The sequence below is a fragment of the Ranitomeya imitator genome, chromosome 1 (genome assembly GCF_032444005.1).
Source record: "Ranitomeya imitator isolate aRanImi1 chromosome 1, aRanImi1.pri, whole genome shotgun sequence".
Classification (NCBI taxonomy): domain Eukaryota; kingdom Metazoa; phylum Chordata; class Amphibia; order Anura; family Dendrobatidae; genus Ranitomeya; species Ranitomeya imitator.
In genome coordinates this window covers 1098306293-1098329293 of record NC_091282.1, presented here as the reverse complement: position 1 = coordinate 1098329293, position 23001 = coordinate 1098306293, and the positions used below count along the sequence as shown (strand labels likewise).

At 44.9% G+C, this 23001-nt stretch overlaps 1 protein-coding gene across 3 annotated transcripts in view; it reads right to left on the bottom strand.

Moving 5' to 3' along the window:
* The window catches only part of TENM3 (teneurin transmembrane protein 3), a 736855-nt gene that overhangs the window by 28024 nt on the left and 685830 nt on the right, over positions 1-23001 (bottom strand). The gene's annotated exons all lie outside the window — the stretch shown is intronic.

Sequence of the window (23001 nt, the reverse complement as noted above, 5' to 3'; positions counted from 1 at the left end):
ATATAGGTATAAAGAGAGCAGCCGCTATCTCTAGTATGTAGGTATATAGAGCGCAGACGCTATCTCTAGTATATAGGTATATAGAGCGCAGCCACTGTCTCTAGTATATAGGTATATAGAGAGCAGACGCTATCTCTAGTATATATAGGTATATAGAGAGCAGACGCTATCTCTAGTATATAGGTATAAAGAGAGCAGCCGCTATCTCTAGTATGTAAGTATAAAGAGCGCAGCCGCTGTCTCTAGTATGTAGGTATATAGAGAGAGCAGCCGCTATCTCTAGTATATAGCTATGTAGAGCGCAGTCGCTATCTCTAGTATACAGGTATATAGAGAGCAGCCGCTGTCTCTAGTATATAGGTATATAGAGAGCAGACGCTATCTCTAGTATATATAGGTATATAGAGAGCAGACGCTATCTCTAGTATATAGGTTAAAGAGAGCAGCCGCTATCTCTAGTATATAGGTATAAAGAGAGCAGCCGCTATCTCTAGTATATAGGTATATAGAGCGCAGCCGCTGTCTGTAGTATGTAGGTATATATAGAGAGCAGCCGCTATCTCTAGTATATAGGTATATAGAGCGCAGACGCTATCTCTAGTATATAGGTATAAAGAGCGCAGCCGCTGTCTGTAGTATGTAGGTATATATAGAGAGCAGCCGCTATCTCTAGTATATAGGTATAAAGAGCGCAGCCGCTGTCTGTAGTATGTAGGTATATATAGAGAGAAGCCGCTATCTCTAGTATATAGGTATATAGAGCGCAGCCGCTGTCTCTAGTATATAGGTATATAGAGAGCAGACGCTATCTCTAGTATATATAGGTATATAGAGAGCAGACGCTATCTCTAGTATATAGGTATAAAGAGAGCAGCCGCTATCTCTAGTATATAGGTATAAAGAGAGCAGCCGCTATCTCTAGTATATAGGTATATAGAGCGCAGCCGCTGTCTGTAGTATGTAGGTATATATAGAGAGCAGCCGCTATCTCTAGTATATAGGTATATAGAGCGCAGACGCTATCTCTAGTATATAGGTATAAAGAGCGCAGCCGCTGTCTGTAGTATGTAGGTATATATAGAGAGCAGCCGCTATCTCTAGTATATAGCTATATAGAGAGAAGCCGCTATCTCTAGTATATAGGTATATAGAGCGCAGCCGCTGTCTCTAGTATATAGGTACAGTGGGGCAAAAAAGTAATTAGTCAGTCAGCAATAGTGCAAGTTCCACCACTTAAAAAGATGAGAGGCGTCTGTAATTTACATCATAGGTAGACCTCAACTATGGGAGACAAACTGAGAAAAAAAAATCCAGAAAATCACATTGTCTGTTTTTTTAACATTTTATTTGCATATTATGGTGGAAAATAAGTATTTGGTCAGAAACAAAATTTCATCTCAATACTTTGTAATATATCCTTTGTTGGCAATGACAGAGGTCAAACGTTTTCTGTAAGTCTTCACAAGGTTGCCACACACTGTTGTTGGAATGTTGGCCCATTCCTCCATGCAGATCTCCTCTAGAGCAGTGATGTTTTTGGCTTTTCGCTTGGCAACATGGACTTTCAACTCCCTCCAAAGGTTTTCTATAGGGTTGAGATCTGGAGACTGGCTAGGCCACTCCAGGACCTTGAAATGCTTCTTACGAAGCCACTCCTTCGTTGCCCTGGCGGTGTGCTTTGCATCATTGTCATGTTGAAAGACCCAGCCACGTTTCATCTTCAATGAAGATGGAAGGAGATTTGCACTCAAAATCTCACGATACATGGCCCCATTCATTCTTTCATGTACCCGGATCAGTCGTCCTGGCCCTTTTGCAGAGAAACAGCCCCAAAGCATGATGTTTCCACCACCATGCTTTACAGTAGGTATGGTGTTTGATGGATGCAACTCAGTATTCTTTTTCCTCCAAACACGACAAGTTGTGTTTCTACCAAACAGTTCCAGTTTGGTTTCATCAGACCATAAGGACATTCTCCCAAAACTCCTCTGGATCATCCAAATGCTCTCTAGCAAACTTCAGACGGGCCCGGACATGTACTGGCTTAAGCAGTGGGACACGTCTGGCACTGCAGGATCTGAGTCCATGGTGGCGTAGTGTGTTACTTATGGTAGGCCTTGTTACATTGGTCCCAGCTCTCTGCAGTTCATTCACTAGGTCCCCCCGCGTGGTTCTGGGATTTTTGCTCACCGTTCTTGTGATCATTCTGACCCCACGGGGTGGGATTTTGCGTGGAGCCCCAGATCGAGGGAGATTATCAGTGGTCTTGTATGTCTTCCATTTTCTAATTATTGCTCCCACTGTTGATTTCTTCACTCCAAGCTGGTTGGCTATTGCAGATTCAGTCTTCCCAGCCTGGTGCAGGGCTACAATTTTGTTTCTGGTGTCCTTTGACAGCTCTTTGGTCTTCACCATAGTGGAGTTTGGAGTCAGACTGTTTGAGGGTGTGCACAGGTGTCTTTTTATACTGATAACAAGTTTAAACAGGTGCCATTACTACAGGTAATGAGTGGAGGAAAGAGGAGACTCTTAAAGAAGAAGTTACAGGTCTGTGAGAGCCAGAAATCTTGATTGTTTGTTTCTGACCAAATACTTATTTTCCACCATAATATGCAAATAAAATGTTAAAAAAAACAGACAATGTGATTTTCTGGATTTTTTTTCTCAGTTTGTCTCCCATAGTTGAGGTCTACCTATGATGTAAATTACAGACGCCTCTCATCTTTTTAAGTGGTGGAACTTGCACTATTGCTGACTGACTAAATACTTTTTTGCCCCACTGTATATAGAGAGCAGACGCTATCTCTAGTATATATAGGTATATAGAGAGCAGACGCTATCTCTAGTATATAGGTATAAAGAGAGCAGCCGCTATCTCTAGTATATAGGTATATATACTAATAACCATGTATAAGTATATAAGGGGACAATACAAATATCTCGCTGAGGATCTGTTTATACCAAGGAAGGTGACGGGCACAAGGGGGCATTCTTTGCGTCTGGAGGAGAGAAGGTTTTTCCACCAACATAGAAGAGGATTCTTTACTGTTAGGGCAGTGAGAATCTGGAATTGCTTGCCTGAGGAGGTGGTGATGGCGAACTCAGTCGAGGGGTTCAAGTGAGGCCTGGATGTCTTCCTGGAGCAGAACAATATTGTATCATACAATTATTAGGTTCTGTAAAAGGACGTAGATCTGGGGATTTATTATGACGGAATATAGGCTGAACTGGATGGACAAATGTCTTTTTTCGGCCTTACTAACTATGTTACTATGTTACTATGTTAGGTATAAAGAGAGCAGCCGCTATCTCTAGTATATAGGTATATAGAGCGCAGCCGCTGTCTGTAGTATGTAGGTATACATAGAGAGCAGCCGCTATCTCTAGTATATAGCTATATAGAGCGTAGTCGCTATCTCTAGTATATAGGTATATAGAGCGCAGCCGCTGTCTCTAGTATATAGGTATATAGAGAGCAGACGCTATCTCTAGTATATATAGGTATATAGAGAGCAGACGCTATCTCTAGTATATAGGTATAAAGAGAGCAGCCGCTATCTCTAGTATATAGGTATAAAGAGAGCAGCCGCTATCTCTAGTATATAGGTATATAGAGCGCAGCCGCTGTCTGTAGTATGTAGGTATATATAGAGAGCAGCCGCTATCTCTAGTATATAGGTATATAGAGCGCAGCCGCTGTCTGTAGTATGTAGGTATATATAGAGAGCAGCCGCTATCTCTAGTATATAGGTATATAGAGCGCAGACGCTATCTCTAGTATATAGGTATAAACAGCGCAGCCGCTGTCTGTAGTATGTAGATATATATAGAGAGCAGCCGCTATCTCTAGTATATAGCTATATAGAGCGCAGTCGCTATCTCTAGTATATAGGTATATAGAGCGCAGCCGCTGTCTCTAGTATATAGGTATATAGAGCGCAGCCGCTGTCTGTAGTATGTAGGTATATATAGAGAGCAGCCGCTATCTCTAGTATATAGGTATATAGAGCGCAGACGCTATCTCTAATATATAGGTATAAAGAGCGCAGCCGCTGTCTGTAGTATGTAGGTATATAGAGAGAGCAGCCGCTATCTCTAGTATATAGCTATATAGAGCGCAGTCGCTATCTCTAGTATATAGGTATATAGAGAGAAGCCGCTATCTCTAGTATATAGGTATATACAGAGTGCAGCCGCAATTTCTAGTATATAGGTATATAGAGAGAAGCCGCTATCTCTAGTATATAGGTACAGTGGGGCAAAAAAGTATTTAGTCAGTCAGCAATAGTGCAAGTTCCACCACTTAAAAAGATGAGAGGCGTCTGTAATTTACATCATAGGTAGACCTCAACTATGGGAGACAAACTGAGAAAAAAAAATCCAGAAAATCACATTGTCTGTTTTTTTTAACATTTTATTTGCATATTATGGTGGAAAATAAGTATTTGGTCAGAAACAAAATTTCATCTCAATACTTTGTAATATATCCTTTGTTGGCAATGACAGAGGTCAAACGTTTTCTGTAAGTCTTCACAAGGTTGCCACACACTGTTGTTGGTATGTTGGCCCATTCCTCCATGCAGATCTCCTCTAGAGCAGTGATGTTTTTGGCTTTTCGCTTGGCAACACGGACTTTCAACTCCTTCCAAAGGTTTTCTATAGGGTTGAGATCTGAAGACTGGCTAGGCCACTCCAGGACCTTGAAATGCTTCTTACGAAGCCACTCCTTCGTTGCCCTGGCGGTGTGCTTTGGATCATTGTCATGTTGAAAGACCCAGCCACGTTTCATCTTCAATGCCCTTGCTGATGGAAGGAGGTTTGCACTCAAAATCTCACAATACATGGCCCCATTCATTCTTTCATGTACCCGGATCAGTCGTCCTGGCCCCTTTTCAGAGAAACAGCCCCAAAGCATGATGTTTCCACCACCATGCTTTACAGTAGGTATGGTGTTTGATGGATGCAACTCAGTATTCTTTTTCCTCCAAACACGACAAGTTGTGTTTCTACCAAACAGTTCCAGTTTGGTTTCATCAGACCATAGGACATTCTCCCAAAACTCCTCTGGATCATCCAAATGCTCTCTAGTAAACTTCAGACGGGCCCGGACATGTACTGGCTTAAGCAGTGGGACACGTCTGGCACTGCAGGATCTGAGTCCATGGTGGCGTAGTGTGTTACTTATGGTAGACCTTGGTACATTGGTCCCAGCTCTCTGCAGTTCATTCACTAGGTCCCCCCGCGTGGTTCTGGGATTTTTGCTCACCGTTCTTGTGATCATTCTGACCCCACGGGGTGGGATTTTGCGTGGAGCCCCAGATCGAGGGAGATTATCAGTGGTCTTGTATGTCTTCCATTTTCTAATTATTGCTCCCACTGTTGATTTCTTCACTCCAAGCTGGTTGGCTATTGCAGATTCAGTCTTCCCAGCCTGGTGCAGGGCTACAATTTTGTTTCTGGTGTCCTTTGACAGCTCTTTGGTCTTCACCATAGTGGAGTTTGGAGTCAGACTGTTTGAGGGTGTGCACAGGTGTCTTTTTATACTGATAACAAGTTTAAACAGGTGCCATTACTACAGGTAATGAGTGGAGGAAAGAGGAGACTCTTAAAGAAGAAGTTACAGGTCTGTGAGAGCCAGAAATCTTGATTGTTTGTTTCTGACCAAATACTTATTTTCCACCATAATATGCAAATAAAATGTTAAAAAGACAGACAATGTGATTTTCTGGATTTTTTTTCTTAGTTTGTCTCCCATAGTTGAGGTCTACCTATGATGTAAATTACAGACGCCTCTCATCTTTTTAAGTGGTGGAACTTGCACTATTGCTGACTGACTAAATACTTTTTTGCCCCACTGTATATACAGAGTGCAGCCGCTATCTCTAGTATATAGGTATATAGAGCGCAGCCGCTGTCTCTAGTATATAGGTATATAGAGAGAAGCCGCTATCTCTAGTATATATAGGTATATAGAGAGCAGACGCTATCTCTAGTATATAGGTATATAGAGAGCAGCCGCTATCTCTAGTATATAGGTATATAGAGAGCAGCCGCTATCTCTAGTTTATAGGTATATAGAGCGCAGCCGCTGTCTCTAGCATGTAGGTATATATAGAGAGCAGCCGCTATCTCTAGTATATAGGTATATAGAGCGCAGATGCTATCTATAGTATATAGGTATATAGAGAGCAGCCGCTATCTCTAGTTTATAGGTATATAGAGCGCAGCCGCAGTCTCTTGCATGTAAGTATATATAGAGCGCAGCCACTGTCCCTAGCATGTAGGTATATATAGAGCGCAGCCACTGTCTCTAGCATGTAGGTATATATAGAGCGCATCCGCTGTCTCTTGCATGTAAGTATATATAGAGCGCAGCCGCTGTCTCTAGCATGTAGGTATATATAGAGTACAGCCGCTGTCTCTAGCATGTAGGTATATATAGAGCGCAGCCGCTGTCTCTAGCATGTAGGTATATATAGAGCGCAGTCGCTCTCTCTTGCATGTAAGTATATAAAGAGCGCAGCCGCTGTCTCTAGCATGTAAGTATATATAGAGCGCAGCCGCTGTCTCTAGCATGTAGGTATATATAGAGTACAGCCGCTGTCTCTAGCATGTAGGTATATATAGAGCGCAGCCGCTGTCTCTAGCATGTAGGTATATATAGAGCGCAGTCGCTCTCTTGCATGTAAGTATATAAAGAGCGCAGCCGCTCTCTCTTGCATGTAAGTATATAAAGAGCGCAGCCGCTGTCTCTAGCATGTAGGTATATATAGAGCGCAGCCTCTGTCTGTTGCATGTGAGTATATATAGCGCGCAGCCGCTGTCTCTAGCATGTAGGTATATATAGAGCGCAGCCGCTGTCTCTTGCATGTAAGTATATATAGAGCGCAGCCGCTGTCTCTAGCATGTAGGTATATATAGAGAGCAGACGCTATCTCTAGAATGTAGGTATATATAGAGCGCAGCCGCTGTCTCTTGCATGTAGGTATATATAGAGCGCAGACGCTGTCTCTAGCATGTAGTTATATATAGAGCGGAGCCGCTGTCTCTAGCATGTAGGTATATATAGAGCGCAGCCGCTGTCTCTAGCATGCAGGTGTATATAGAGCGCAGCCGCTGTCTCTAGCATGTAGGTATATATAGAGCGCAGACACTGTCTCTAGTATGTAGGTATATATAGAGCGCAGCCGCTGTCTCTAGCATGTAGGTGTATATAGCGCGCAGCCGCTGTCTCTAGCATGTAAGTATATATAGAGCGCAGCCACTGTCTCTATCATGTAGGTGTATATATAGAGCGCAGCCGCTGTCTCTTGCATGTAAGTATATATAGAGCGCAGCCACTGTCTCTAGCATGTAGGTATATATAGAGCGCAGCCGCTGTCTCTTGCATATAGGTATATAAAGAGTGCAGCCGTTGTCTCTTGCATGTAGGTATATATAGAGCGGAGCCGCTGTCTCTAGCATGTAGGTATATACAGTTAGGGCCAGAAATATTTGGACAGTGACACAATTTTCGCGAGTTGGGCTCTGCATGCCACCACATTGGATTTGAAATGAAACCTCTACAACAGAATTCAAGTGCAGATTGTAACGTTTAATTTGAAGGGTTGAACAAAAATATCTGATAGAAAATGTAGGAATTGTACACATTTCTTTGCAAACACTCCACATTTTAGGAGGTCAAAAGTAATTGGACAAATAAACATAACCCAAACAAAATATTTTTATTTTCAATATTTTGTTGCAAATCCTTTGGAGGCAATCACTGCCTTAAGTCTGGAACCCATGGACATCACCAAACGCTGGGTTTCCTCCTTCTTAATGCTTTGCCAGGCCTTTACAGCCGCAGCCTTCAGGTCTTGCTTGTTTGTGGGTCTTTCCGTCTTAAGTCTGGATTTGAGCAAGTGAAATGCATGCTCAATTGGGTTTAGATCTGGAGATTGACTTGGCCATTGCAGAATGTTCCACTTTTTGGCACTCATGAACTCCTGGGTAGCTTTGGCTGTATGCTTGGGGTCATTGTCCATCTGTACTATGAAGCGCCGTCCAATCAACTTTGCAGCATTTGGCTGAATCTGGGCTGAAAGTATATCCCGGTACACTTCAGAATTCATCCGGCTACTCTTGTCTGCTCTTATGTCATCAATAAACACAAGTGACCCAGTGCCATTGAAAGCCATGCATGCCCATGCCATCACGTTGCCTCCACCATGTTTTACAGAGGATGTGGTGTGCCTTGGATCATGTGCCGTTCCCTTTCTTCTCCAAACTTTTTTCTTCCCATCATTCTGGTAAAGGTTGATCTTTGTCTCATCTGTCCATAGAATACTTTTCCAGAACTGAGCTGGCTTCTTGAGGTGTTTTTCTGCAAATTTAACTCTGGCCTGTCTATTTTTGGTATTGATGAATGGTTTGCATCTAGATGTGAACCCTTTGTATTTACTGTCATGGAGTCTTCTCTTTACTGTTGACTTAGAGACAGATACACCTACTTCACTGAGAGTGTTCTGGACTTCAGCTGATGTTGTGAACGGGTTCTTCTTCACCAAATTAAGTATGCGGCGATCATCCACCACTGTTGTCATCCGTGGACGCCCAGGCCTTTTTGAGTTCCCAAGCTCACCAGTCAATTCCTTTTTTCTCAGAATGTACCCAACTGTTGATTTTGCTACTCCAAGCATGTCTGCTATCTCTCTGATGGATTTTTTCTTTTTTTTCAGCCTCAGGATGTTCTGCTTCACCTCAATTGAGAGTTCCTTTGACCGCATGTTGTCTGCTCACAGCAACAGCTTCCAAATGCAAAACCACACACCTGGAATCCACCCATGACCTTTTAACTACTTCATTGATTACAGGTTAACGAGGGAGACGCCTTCAGAGTTAATTGCAGCCCTTAGAGTCCATTGTCCAATTACTTTTGGTCCCTTGAAAAAGAGGACGCTATGCATTACAGAGCTATGATTCCTAAACCCTTTCTCCGATTTGGATGTGGAAACTATCATATTGCAGCTGGGAGTGTGCACTTTCAGCCCATATTATATATATATAATTGTATTTCTGAACATGTTTTTGTAAACAGCTAAAATAACAAAACTTGTGTCACTGTCCAAATATTTCTGGCCCTAACTGTATAGAGCGCAGCCGCTGTCTCTAGCATGCAGGTGTATATAGAGCGCAGCCGCTGTCTCTAGCATGTAGGTATATATAGAGCGCAGACACTGTCTCTAGTATGTAGGTATATATAGAGCACAGCCGCTGTCTCTTGCATGTAAGTATATATAGAGCGCAGCCGCTGTCTCTAGCATGTAGGTATATATAGAGCGCAGCCTCTGTCTCTTGCATGTGAGTATATATAGCGCGCAGCCGCTGTCTCTAGCATGTAAGTATATATAGAGCGCAGCCACTGTCTCTATCATGTAGGTGTATATATAGAGCGCAGCCGCTGTCTCTTGCATGTAAATATATAGAGAGTGCAGCCGCTGTCTCTAGCATGTAAGTATATATAGAGCACAGCCGCTGTCTCTAGCATGTAGTTATAGATAGAGCGGAGCCGCTGTCTCTAGCATGTAGGTATATATAGAGCGCAGCCGCTGTCTCTAGCATGTAGTTATAGATAGAGCGGAGCCGCTGACTGTAGCATGGAGGTGTATATAGAGCGCAGCCGCTGTCTCTAGCATGTAGGCATATAAAGAGCGCAGACACTGTCTCTAGTATGTAGGTATATATAGAGCGCAGCCGCTGTCTCTAGCATGTAGGTATATATAGAGCGCAGACGCTGTCTCTAGCATGTAGGTATAGAGCGCAGCCGCTGTCTCTAGCATGTAGGTATATATAGAGCGCAGACGCTGTCTCTAGCATGTAAGTATATATAGAGCGCAGCCACTGCCTCTATCATGTAGGTGTATATATAAAGCGCAGCCACTGTCCCTAGCATGTAAGTATATATAGAGCGCAGCTGCTGTCTCTAGCATGTAGGTATATATAGAGCGCAGCCGCTGTCTCTAGCATGTAGGTATATATAGAGTGCAGCCGCTGTCTCTAGCATGTAGCTATATATAGAGCACTGCCGCTGTCTCTAGCATGTAGGTATATATAGAGCGCAGCCGCTGTCTCTAGCATGTAGGTATATATAGAGCGCAGCCGCTCTCTTTTGCATGTAAGTATATAAAGAGCGCAGCCGCTGTCTGTAGCATGTAAGTATATATAGAGCGCAGCCGCTCTCTCTTGCATGTAAGTATATAATGAGCGCGGCCGCTGTCTCTAGCATGTAGGTATATATAGAGCGCAGCCTCTGTCTGTTGCATGTGAGTATATATAGCGCGCAGCCGCTGTCTCTAGCATGCAAGTATATATAGAGCGCAGCCACTGTGTCTATCATGTAGGTGTATATATAGAGCGCAGCCGCTGTCTCTTGCATGTAAGTATATATAGAGCGCAGCCGCTGTCTCTAGCATGTAGGTATATATAGAGCGCAGACGCTATCTCTAGAATGTAGGTATATATAGAGCGCAGGCGCTGTCTCTTGCATGTAGGTATATATAGAGCGCAGACGCTGTCTCTAGCATGTAGTTATATATAGAGCGGAGCCGCTGTCTCTAGCATGTAGGTATATATAGAGCGCAGCCGCTGTCTCTAGCATGTAGGTATATATAGAGCGCAGACACTGTCTCTAGTATGTAGGTATATATAGAGCGCAGCCGCTGTCTCTTGCATGTAAGTATATATAGAGCGCAGCCGCTGTCTCTAGCATGTAAGTATATATAGAGCGCAGCCGCTGTCTCTTGCATGTAGGTATATATAGAGCGCAGCCGCTGTCTCTAGCATGTAGGTATATATAGAGCACTGCCGCTGTCTCTAGCATGAAGGTATATATAGAGCGCTGCCGCTGTCTCTAGCATGTAGGTATATATAGAGCGCAGCAGCTCTCTCTTGCATGTAAGTATATAAAGAGCGCAGCCGCTGTCTGTAGCATGTAAGTATATATAGAGCGCAGCCGCTCTCTCTTGCATGTAAGTATATAATGAGCGCAGCCGCTGTCTCTAGCATGTAGGTATATATAGAGCTCAGCCTCTGTCTGTTGCATGTGAGTATATATAGCGCGCAGCCGCTGTCTCTAGCATGTAAGTATATATAGAGCGCAGCCACTGTCTCTATTATGTAGGTGTATATATATAGAGCGCAGCCGCTGTCTCTTGCATGTAATTATATATAGAGCGCAGCCGCTGTCTCTAGCATGTAGGTATATATAGAGCGCAGACGCCATCTCTAGAATGTAGGTATATATAGAGCGCAGCCGCTGTCTCTTGCATGTAGGTATATATAGAGTGCAGCCGCTGTCTCTTGCATGTAGGTATATATAGAGCGCAGACGCTGTCTCTAGCATGTAGTTATATATAGAGCGGAGCCGCTGTCTCTAGCATGTAGGTATATATAGAGCGCAGCCGCTGTCTCTAGCATGCAGGTGTATATAGAGCGCAGCCGCTGTCTCTAGCATGTAGGTATATATAGAGCGCAGACACTGTCTCTAGTATGTAGGTATATATAGAGCGCAGCCGCTGTCTCTAGCATGTAGGTATATATAGAGCGCATCCGCTGTCTCTAGCATGTAGGTATATATAAAGCGCAGCCTCTGTCTCTTGCATGTGAGTATATATAGCGCGCAGCCGCTGTCTCTAGCATGTAGGTATATATAGAGCGCAGCCGCTGTCTCTTGCATGTAAGTATATATAGAGCGCAGCCGCTGTCACTAGCATGTAAGTATATATAGAGCGCAGCCGCTGTCTCTAGCATGTAGGTATATATAGAGCGCAGACGCTGTATCTAGCATGTAGTTATAGATAGAGTGTAGCCGCTGTCTCTAGCATGTAGGTGTATATAGAGCGCAGCCGCTGTCTCTAGCATGTAGGCATATATTGAGCGCAGACACTGTCTCTAGTATGTAGGTATATATAGAGCGCAGCCGCTGTCTCTAGCATGTAGGTATATATAGAGCGCAGACGCTGTCTCTAGCATGTAGGTATATATAGAGTGCAGCCGCTGTCTCTAGCATGTAGGTATATATAGAGCGCAGCCGCTGTCTCTAGCATGTAGGTATATATAGAGCGCAGACGCTGTCTCTAGCATGTAGGTATATGTAGAACGCAGCAGCTGTCTCTAGCATGTAGGTATATATAGAGCGCAGACGCTGTCTCTAGCATGTAGGTATATATAGAGCGCAGACGCTGTCTCTAGCCTGTAGGTATATGTAGAATGCAGCAGCTGTCTCTAGCATGTAGGTATATATAGAGCGCAGCCGCTGTCTCTAGCATGTAGCTATATATAGAGCGCAGCCGCTGTCTCTAGCATGTAGGTTTATATAGAGCGTAGCCGCTGTCTCTAGCATGTAGCTATATATAGAGCGCAGCCGCTGTCTCTAGCATGTAGGTATATATAGAGCGCAGATGCTGTCTCTAGCATGTAGGTATATATAGAGCGCAGACGCTGTCTCTAGCATGTAGCTATATATAGAGCGCAGCCGCTGTCTCTAGCATGTAGGTATATATAGAGCGTAGCCGCTGTCTCTAGCATGTAAGTATATAAAGAGCGCAGACGCTGTCTCTAGCATGTAGGCATATATAGAGCGCAGCCGCTGTCTCTAGCATGTGGGTATATATAGAGCGCAGACGCTGTCTCTATCATGTAGGTATATATAGAGCGCAGCCGCTGTCTCTAGCATGTAGGCATATATAGAGCGCAGACGCTGTCTCTAGCATGTGGGTATATATAGAGCACAGATCCTGTCTCTAGCATGTGGGTATATATAGAGCGCAGCCGCTGTCTCTAGCATGTAGGTATATATAGAGCGCAGACGCTGTCTCTAGCATGTAGGTATATATAGAGCGCAGACGCTGTCTCTAGCATGTAGGTATATATAGAGCGTAGCCGCTGTCTCTAGCATGTAAGTATATAAAGAGCGCAGACGCTGTCTCTAGCATGTAGGTATATATAGAGCGCAGCCGCTGTCTCTAGCATGTAGGTATATATAAAGCGCAGCCTCTGTCTCTTGCATGTGAGTATATATAGGACGCAGCCGCTGTCTCTAGCATGTAGGTATATATATAGAGCGCAGCCGCTGTCTCTTGCATGTAAGTATATATAGAGCGCAGCCGCTGTCTCTAGCATGTAAGTATATATAGAGCGCAGCCGCTGTCTCTAGCATGTAAGTATATATAGAGCGCAGCCGCTGTCTCTAGCATGTAGGTATATATAGAGCGCAGACGCTGTCTCTAGCATGTAGTTATAGATAGAGCGGAGCCGCTGTCTCTAGCATGTAGGTGTATATAGAGCGCAGCCGCTGTCTCTAGCATGTAGGCATATATTGAGCGCAGACACTGTCTCTAGTATGTAGGTATAGAGCGCAGCCGCTGTCTCTAGCATGTAGGTATATATAGAGCGCAGCCGCTGTCTCTAGCATGTAAGTATATATAGAGCGCAGCCACTGCCTCTATCATGTAGGTGTATATATATAGAGCGCAGCCACTGTCCCTAGCATGTAAGTATATATAGAGCGCAGCTGCTGTCTCTAGCATGTAGGTATATATAGAGCGCAGCCGCTGTCTCTTGCATGTAGGTATATATAGAGTGCAGCCGCTGTCTCTAGCATGTGGCTATATATAGAGCGCTGCCGCTGTCTCTAGCATGTAGGTATATATAGAGTACAGCCGCTGTCTCTAGCATGTAGGTATATATAGAGCGCAGCCTCTGTCTGTTGCATGTGAGTATATATAGCGCGCAGCCGCTGTCTCTAGCATGTAAGTATATATAGAGCGCAGCCACTGTCTCTATTATGTAGGTGTATATATAGAGCGCAGCCGCTGTCTCTTGCATGTAAGTATATATAGAGCGCAGCCGCTGTCTCTAGCATGTAGTTATATATAGAGCGCAGATGCTATCTCTAGAATGTAGGTATATATAGAGCGCAGCCGCTGTCTCTTGCATGTAGGTATATATAGAGTGCAGCCGCTGTCTCTTGCATGTAGGTATATATAGAGCGCAGACGCTGTCTCTAGCATGTAGTTATATATAGAGCGGAGCCGCTGTCTCTAGCATGTAGGTATATATAGTGCGCAGCCGCTGTCTCTAGCATGCAGGTGTATATAGAGCGCAGCCGCTGTCTCTAGCATGTAGGTATATATAGAGCGCAGACACTGTCTCTAGTATGTAGGTATATATAGAGCGCAGCCGCTGTCTCTAGCATGTAAGTATATATAGAGCGCATCCGCTGTCTCTAGCATGTAGGTATATATAAAGCGCAGCCTCTGTCTCTTGCATGTAAGTATATATAGCGCGCAGCCACTGTCTCTAGCATGTAGGTACATATAGAGCGCAGCCGCTGTCTCTTGCATGTAAGTATATATAGAGCGCAGCCGCTGTCACTAGCATGTAATTATATATAGAGCGCAGCCGCTGTCTCTAGCATGTAGGTATATATAGAGCGCAGACGCTGTCTCTAGCATGTAGGTATATATAGAGCGCAGACGCTGTCTCTAGCATGTAGTTATAGATAGAGCGGAGCCGCTGTCTCTAGCATGTAGGTGTATATAGAGCGCAGCCGCTGTCTCTAGCATGTAGGTATATATAGAGCGCAGACGCTGTCTCTAGCATGTAGGCATATATAGAGCGCAGCCGCTGTCTCTAGCATGTGGGTATATATAGAGCGCAGACGCTGTCTCTATCATGTAGGTATATATAGAGCGCAGCCGCTGTCTCTAGCATGTAGGCATATATAGAGTGGAGCCACTGTCTATAGCATGTAGGCATATATAGAGCGCAGACGCTGTCTCTAGCATGTGGGTATATATAGAGCACAGATCCTGTCTCTAGCATGTGGGTATATATAGAGCGCAGCCGCTGTCTCTAGCATGTAGGTATATATAGAGCGCAGACGCTGTCTCTAGCATGTAGGTATATATAGAGCGCAGACGCTGTCTCTAGCATGTAGGTATATATAGAGCGTAGCCGCTGTCTCTAGCATGTAAGTATATAAAGAGCGCAGACGCTGTCTCTAGCATGTAGGTATATATAGAGCGCAGCCGCTGTCTCTAGCATGTAGGTATATATAAAGCGCAGCCTCTGTCTCTTGCATGTGAGTATATATAGGACGCAGCCGCTGTCTCTAGCATGTAGGTATATATATAGAGCGCAGCCGCTGTCTCTTGCATGTAAGTATATATAGAGCGCAGCCGCTGTCTCTAGCATGTAAGTATATATAGAGCGCAGCCGCTGTCTCTAGCATGTAGGTATATATAGAGCGCAGACGCTGTCTCTAGCATGTAGTTATAGATAGAGCGGAGCCGCTGTCTCTAGCATGTAGGTGTATATAGAGCGCAGCCGCTGTCTCTAGCATGTAGGCATATATTGAGCGCAGACACTGTCTCTAGTATGTAGGTATATATAGAGCGCAGTCGCTGTCTCTAGCATGTAGGTATATATAGAGCGCAGACGCTGTCTCTAGCATGTAGGTATAGAGCGCAGCCGCTGTCTCTAGCATGTAGGTATATATAGAGCGCAGACACTGTCTCTAGTATGTAGGTATATATAGAGCGCAGCCGCTGTCTCTAGCATGTAAGTATATATAGAGCGCATCCGCTGTCTCTAGCATGTAGGTATATATAAAGCGCAGCCTCTGTCTCTTGCATGTAAGTATATATAGCGCGCAGCCACTGTCTCTAGCATGTAGGTACATATAGAGCGCAGCCGCTGTCTCTTGCATGTAAGTATATATAGAGCGCAGCCGCTGTCACTAGCATGTAATTATATATAGAGCGCAGCCGCTGTCTCTAGCATGTAGGTATATATAGAGCGCAGACGCTGTCTCTAGCATGTAGGTATATATAGAGCGCAGACGCTGTCTCTAGCATGTAGTTATAGATAGAGCGGAGCCGCTGTCTCTAGCATGTAGGTGTATATAGAGCGCAGCCGCTGTCTCTAGCATGTAGGTATATATAGAGCGCAGACGCTGTCTCTAGCATGTAGGTATATATAGAGCGCAGACGCTGTCTCTAGCATGTAGTTATAGATAGAGTGTAGCCGCTGTCTCTAGCATGTAGGTGTATATAGAGCGCAGCCGCTGTCTCTAGCATGTAGGCATATATTGAGCGCAGACACTGTCTCTAGTATGTAGGTATATATAGAGCGCAGCCGCTGTCTCTAGCATGTAGGTATATATAGAGCGCAGACGCTGTCTCTAGCATGTAGGTATATATAGAGTGCAGCCGCTGTCTCTAGCATGTAGGTATATATAGAGCGCAGCCGCTGTCTCTAGCATGTAGGTATATATAGAGCGCAAACGCTGTCTCTAGCATGTAGGTATATATAGAGCGCAGACGCTGTCTCTAGCATGTAGTTATAGATAGAGCGGAGCCGCTGTCTCTAGCATGTAGGTGTATATAGAGCGCAGCCGCTGTCTCTAGCATGTAGGCATATATTGAGTGCAGACACTGTCTCTAGTATGTAAGTATATATAGAGCGCAGTCGCTGTCTCTAGCATGTAGGTATATATAGAGCGCAGACGCTGTCTCTAGCATGTAGGTATAGAGCGCAGCCGCTGTCTCTAGCATGTAGGTATATATAGAGCGCAGACGCTGTCTCTAGCATGTAAGTATATATAGAGCGCAGCCACTGCCTCTATCATGTAGGTGTATATATAGAGCGCAGCCACTGTCCCTAGCATGTAAGTATATATAGAGCGCAGCTGCTGTCTCTAGCATGTAGGTATATATAGAGCGCAGACGCTGTCTCTAGCATGTAGGTATATATAGAGCGCAGGCGCTGTCTCTAGCCTGTAGGTATATGTAGAATGCAGCAGCTGTCTCTAGCATGTAGGTATATATAGAGCGCAGCCGCTGTCTCTTGCATGTAAGTATATATAGAGCGCAGCCGCTGTCTCTAGCATGTAGCTATATATAGAGCGCAGCCGCTGTCTCTAGCATGTAGGTAAATATAGAGCGCAGATGCTGTCTCTAGCATGTAGGTATATATAGAGTGCAGACGCTGTCTCTAGCATGTAGCTATATATAGAGCGCAGCCGCTGTCTCTAGCATGTAGGTACATATAGAGCGTAGCCGCTGTCTCTAGCATGTAAGTATATAAAGAGCGCAGACACTGTCTCTAGCATGTAGGCATATATAGAGCGCAGCCGCTGTCTCTAGCATGTGGGTATATAAAGAGCACAGATCCTGTCTCTAGCATGTGGGTATATATAGAGCGCAGCCGCTGTCTCTAGCATGTAGGTATATATAGAGCGCAGACGCTGTCTCTAGCATGTAGGTATATATAGAGCGCAGACGCTGTCTCTAGCATGTAGGTATATATAGAGCGCAGCCGCTGTCTCTAGCATGTAGGCATATATAGAGCGCAGACGCTGTCTCTAGCATGTGGGTATATATAGAGCACAGATCCTGTCTCTAGCATGTGGGTATATATAGAGCGCAGCCGCTGTCTCTAGCATGTAGGTATATATAGAGCGCAGACGCTGTCTCTAGCATGTAGGTATATATAGAGCGCAGACGCTGTCTCTAGCATGTAGGTATATATAGAGCGTAGCCGCTGTCTCTAGCATGTAAGTATATAAAGAGCGCAGACGCTGTCTCTAGCATGTAGGTATATATAGAGCGCAGCCGCTGTCTCTAGCATGTAGGTATATATAAAGCGCAGCCTCTGTCTCTTGCATGTGAGTATATATAGGGCGCAGCCGCTGTCTCTAGCATGTAGGTATATATATAGAGCGCAGCCGCTGTCTCTTGCATGTAAGTATATATAGAGCGCAGCCGCTGTCTCTAGCATGTAAGTATATATAGAGCGCAGCCGCTGTCTCTAGCATGTAGGTATATATAGAGCGCAGACGCTGTCTCTAGCATGTAGTTATAGATAGAGCAGAGCCGCTGTCTCTAGCATGTAGGTGTATATAGAGCGCAGCCGCTGTCTCTAGCATGTAGGCATATATTGAGCGCAGACACTGTCTCTAGTATGTAGGTATATATAGAGCGCAGTCGCTGTCTCTAGCATGTAGGTATATATAGAGCGCAGACGCTGTCTCTAGCATGTAGGTATAGAGCGCAGCCGCTGTCTCTAGCATGTAGGTATATATAGAGCGCAGACGCTGTCTCTAGCATGTAAGTATATATAGAGCGCAGCCACTGCCTCTATCATGTAGGTGTATATATAGAGCGCAGCTACTGTCCCTAGCATGTAAGTATATATAGAGCGCAGCCGCTGTCTCTAGCATGTAGGAATATATAGAGCGCAGCCGCTGTCTCTTGCATGTAGGTATATATAGAGTGCAGCCGCTGTCTCTAGCATGTGGCTATATATAGAGCACTGCCGCTGTCTCTAGCATGTAGGTATATATAGAGCGCAGCCGCTCTCTCTTGCATGTAAGTATATAAAGAGCGCAGCCGCTGTCTGTAGCATGTAAGTATATATAGAGCGCAGCCGCTCTCTCTTGCATGTAGGTATATAATGAGCGCGGCCGCTGTCTCTAGCATGTAGGTATATATAGAGCGCAGCCTATGTCTGTTGCATGTGAGTATATATAGCGCGCAGCCGCTGTCTCTAGCATGCAAGTATATATAGAGCGCAGCCACTGTGTCTATCATGTAGGTGTATATATAGAGCGCAGCCGCTGTCTCTTGCATGTAGGTATATATAGAGCGCAGACGCTATCTCTAGAATGTAGGTATATATAGAGCGCAGGCGCTGTCTCTTGCATGTAGGTATATATAGAGCGCAGACGCTGTCTCTAGCATGTAGTTATATATAGAGCGGAGCCGCTGTCTCTAGCATGTAGGTATATATAGAGCGCAGCCGCTGTCTCTAGCATGTAGGTATATATAGAGCGCAGACACTGTCTCTAGTATGTAGGTATATATAGAGCGCAGCCGCTGTCTCTTGCATGTAAGTATATATAGAGCGCAGCCGCTGTCTCTAGCATGTAAGTATATATAGAGCGCAGCCGCTGTCTCTTGCATGTAGGTATATATAGAGCGCAGCCGCTGTCTCTAGCATGTAGGTATATATAGAGCACTGCCGCTGTCTCTAGCATGTAGGTATATATAGAGCGCAGCCGCTGTCTCTAGCATGTAGGTATATATAGAGCGCAGCCTCTGTCTATTGCATGTGAGTATATATAGGGCGCAGCCGCTGTCTCTAGCATGTAGGTATATATATAGAGCGCAGCCGCTGTCTCTTGCATGTAAGTATATATAGAGCGCAGCCGCTGTCTCTAGCATGTAAGTATATATAGAGCGCAGCCGCTGTCTCTAGCATGTAGGTATATATAGAGCGCAGACGCTGTCTCTAGCATGTAGTTATAGATAGAGCGGAGCCGCTGTCTCTAGCATGTAGGTGTATATAGAGCGCAGCCGCTGTCTCTAGCATGTAGGCATATATTGAGCGCAGACACTGTCTCTAGTATGTAGGTATATATAGAGCGCAGTCGCTGTCTCTAGCATGTAGGTATATATAGAGCGCAGACGCTGTCTCTAGCATGTAGGTATAGAGCGCAGCCGCTGTCTCTAGCATGTAGGTATATATAGAGCGCAGACGCTGTCTCTAGCATGTAAGTATATATAGAGCGCAGCCACTGCCTCTATCATGTAGGTGTATATATAGAGCGCAGCCACTGTCCCTAGCATGTAAGTATATATAGAGCGCAGCTGCTGTCTCTAGCATGTAGGAATATATAGAGCGCAGCCGCTGTCTCTTGCATGTAGGTATATATAGAGTGCAGCCGCTGTCTCTAGCATGTGGCTATATATAGAGCACTGCCGCTGTCTCTAGCATGTAGGTGTATATAGAGCGCAGCCGCTGTCTCTAGCATGTAGGTATATATAGAGCGCAGCCGCTCTCTCTTGCATGTAAGTATATAAAGAGCGCAGCCGCTGTCTGTAGCATGTAAGTATATATAGAGCGCAGCCGCTCTCTCTTGCATGTAGGTATATAATGAGCGCGGCCGCTGTCTCTAGCATGTAGGTATATATAGAGCACTGCCGCTGTCTCTAGCATGTAGCTATATATAGAGCACTGCCGCTGTCTCTAGCATGTAGGTGTATATAGAGCGCAGCCGCTGTCTCTAGCATGTAGGTATATATAGAGCGCAGCCGCTCTCTCTTGCATGTAAGTATATAAAGAGCGCAGCCGCTGTCTGTAGCATGTAAGTATATATAGAGCGCAGCCGCTCTCTCTTGCATGTAGGTATATAATGAGCGCGGCCGCTGTCTCTAGCATGTAGGTATATATAGAGCGCAGCCTCTGTCTGTTGCATGTGAGTATATATAGCGCGCAGCCGCTGTCTCTAGCATGCAAGTATATATAGAGCGCAGCCACTGTGTCTATCATGTAGGTGTATATATAGAGCGCAGCCGCTGTCTCTTGCATGTAAGTATATATAGAGCGCAGCCGCTGTCTCTAGCATGTAGGTATATATAGAGCGCAGACGCTATCTCTAGAATGTAGGTATATATAGAGCGCAGGCGCTGTCTCTTGCATGTAGGTATATATAGAGCGCAGATGCTGTCTCTAGCATGTAGTTATATATAGAGCGGAGCCGCTGTCTCTAGCATGTAGGTATATATAGAGCGCAGCCGCTGTCTCTAGCATGTAGGTATATATAGAGCGCAGCCGCTGTCTCTAGCATGTAGGTATATATAGAGCGCAGCCGCTGTCTCTAGCATGTAGGTATATATAGAGCGCAGACACTGTCTCTAGTATGTAGGTATATATAGAGCGCAGCCGCTGTCTCTTGCATGTAAGTATATATAGAGCGCAGCCGCTGTCTCTAGCATGTAGGTATATATAGAGCGCAGACACTGTCTCTAGTATGTAGGTATATATAGAGCGCAGCCGCTGTCTCTTGCATGTAAGTATATATAGAGCGCAGACGCTATCTCTAGAATGTAGGTATATATAGAGCGCAGGCGCTGTCTCTAGCATGTAGTTATATATAGAGCGGAGCCGCTGTCTCTAGCATGTAGGTATATATAGAGCGCAGATGCTGTCTCTAGCATGTAGTTATATATAGAGCGGAGCCGCTGTCTCTAGCATGTAGGTATATATAGAGCGCAGCCGCTGTCTCTAGCATGTAGGTATATATAGAGCGCAGCCGCTGTCTCTAGCATGTAGGTATATATAGAGCGCAGCCGCTGTCTCTAGCATGTAGGTATATATAGAGCGCAGACACTGTCTCTAGTATGTAGGTATATATAGAGCGCAGCCGCTGTCTCTTGCATGTAGGTATATATAGAGCGCAGCCGCTGTCTCTAGCATGTAGTTATATATAAAGCGCAGCCGCTGTCTCTTGCATGTAGGTATATATAGAGCGCAGCCGCTGTCTCTAGCATGTAGGTATATATAGAGCACTGCCGCTGTCTCTAGCATGTAGGTATATATAGAGCGCAGCTGCTGTCTCTAGCATGTAGGTATATATAGAGCGCAGCCGCTGTCTCTAGCATGTAGGTATATATAGAGCGCAGCCGCTCTCTCTTGCATGTAAGTATATAAAGAGCGCAGCCGCTGTCTGTAGCATGTAAGTATATATAGAGCGCAGACGCTGTCTCTAGCATGTAGGTATATATAGAGCGCAGACGCTGTCTCTAGCATGTAGGTATATATAGAGCGCAGCCGCTCTCTCTTGCATGTAAGTATATAATGAGCGCAGCCCCTGTCTCTAGCATGTAGGTATATATAGAGCGCAGCCTCTGTCTGTTGCATGTGAGTATATATAGCGCGCAGCCGCTGTCTCTAGCATGTAAGTATATATAGAGCGCAGCCACTGTCTCTATTATGTAGGTGTATATATAGAGCGCAGCCGCTGTCTCTAGCATGTAAGTATATATAGAGCGCAGCCGCTGTCTCTAGAATGTAGGTATATATAGAGCGCAGCCGCTGTCTCTTGCATGTAGGTATATATAGAGTGCAGCCGCTGTCTCTTGCATGTAGGTATATATAGAGCGCAGACGCTGTCTCTAGCATGTAGTTATGTATAGAGCGGAGCCGCTGTCTCTAGCATGTAGGTATATATAGTGCGCAGCCGCTGTCTCTAGCATGCAGGTGTATATAGTCGAGGGGTTCAAGAGAGGCCTGGATGTCTTCCTGGAGCAGAACAATATTGTATCATACAATTATTAGGTTCTGTAGAAGGACGTAGATCTGGGTATTTATTATGATGGAATATAGGCTGAACTGGATGGACAAATGTCTTTTTTCGGCCTTACTAACTATGTTACTATGTTACTATAGAGCGCAGCCGCTGTCTCTAGCATGTAGGTATATATAGAGCGCATCCGCTGTCTCTAGCATGTAGGTATATATAGAGCGCATCCGCTGTCTCTAGCATGTAGGTATATATAAAGCGCAGCCTCTGTCTCTTGCATGTGAGTATATATAGCGCGCAGCCACTGTCTCTAGCATGTAGGTACATATAGAGCGCAGCCGCTGTCTCTTGCATGTAAGTATATATAGAGCGCAGCCGCTGTCACTAGCATGTAAGTATATATAGAGCGCAGCCGCTGTCTCTAGCATGTAGGCATATATAGAGCGCAGACGCTGTATCTAGCATGTAGTTATAGATAGAGTGTAGCCGCTGTCTCTAGCATGTAGGTGTATATAGAGCGCAGCCGCTGTCTCTAGCATGTAGGCATATATTGAGCGCAGACACTGTCTCTAGTATGTAGGTATATATAGAGCGCAGCCGCTGTCTCTAGCATGTAGGTATATATAGAGCGCAGCCGCTGTCTCTAGCATGTAGGTATATATAGAGCGTAGCCGCTGTCTCTAGCATGTAAGTATATAAAGAGCGCAGACGCTGTCTCTAGCATGTAGGCATATATAGATCGCAGCCGCTGTCTCTAGCATGTAGGTATATATAGAGCGCAGACGCTGTCTCTATCATGTAGGTATATATAGAGCGCAGCCGCTGTCTCTAGCATGTAGGCATATATAGAGTGGAGCCACTGTCTCTAGCAT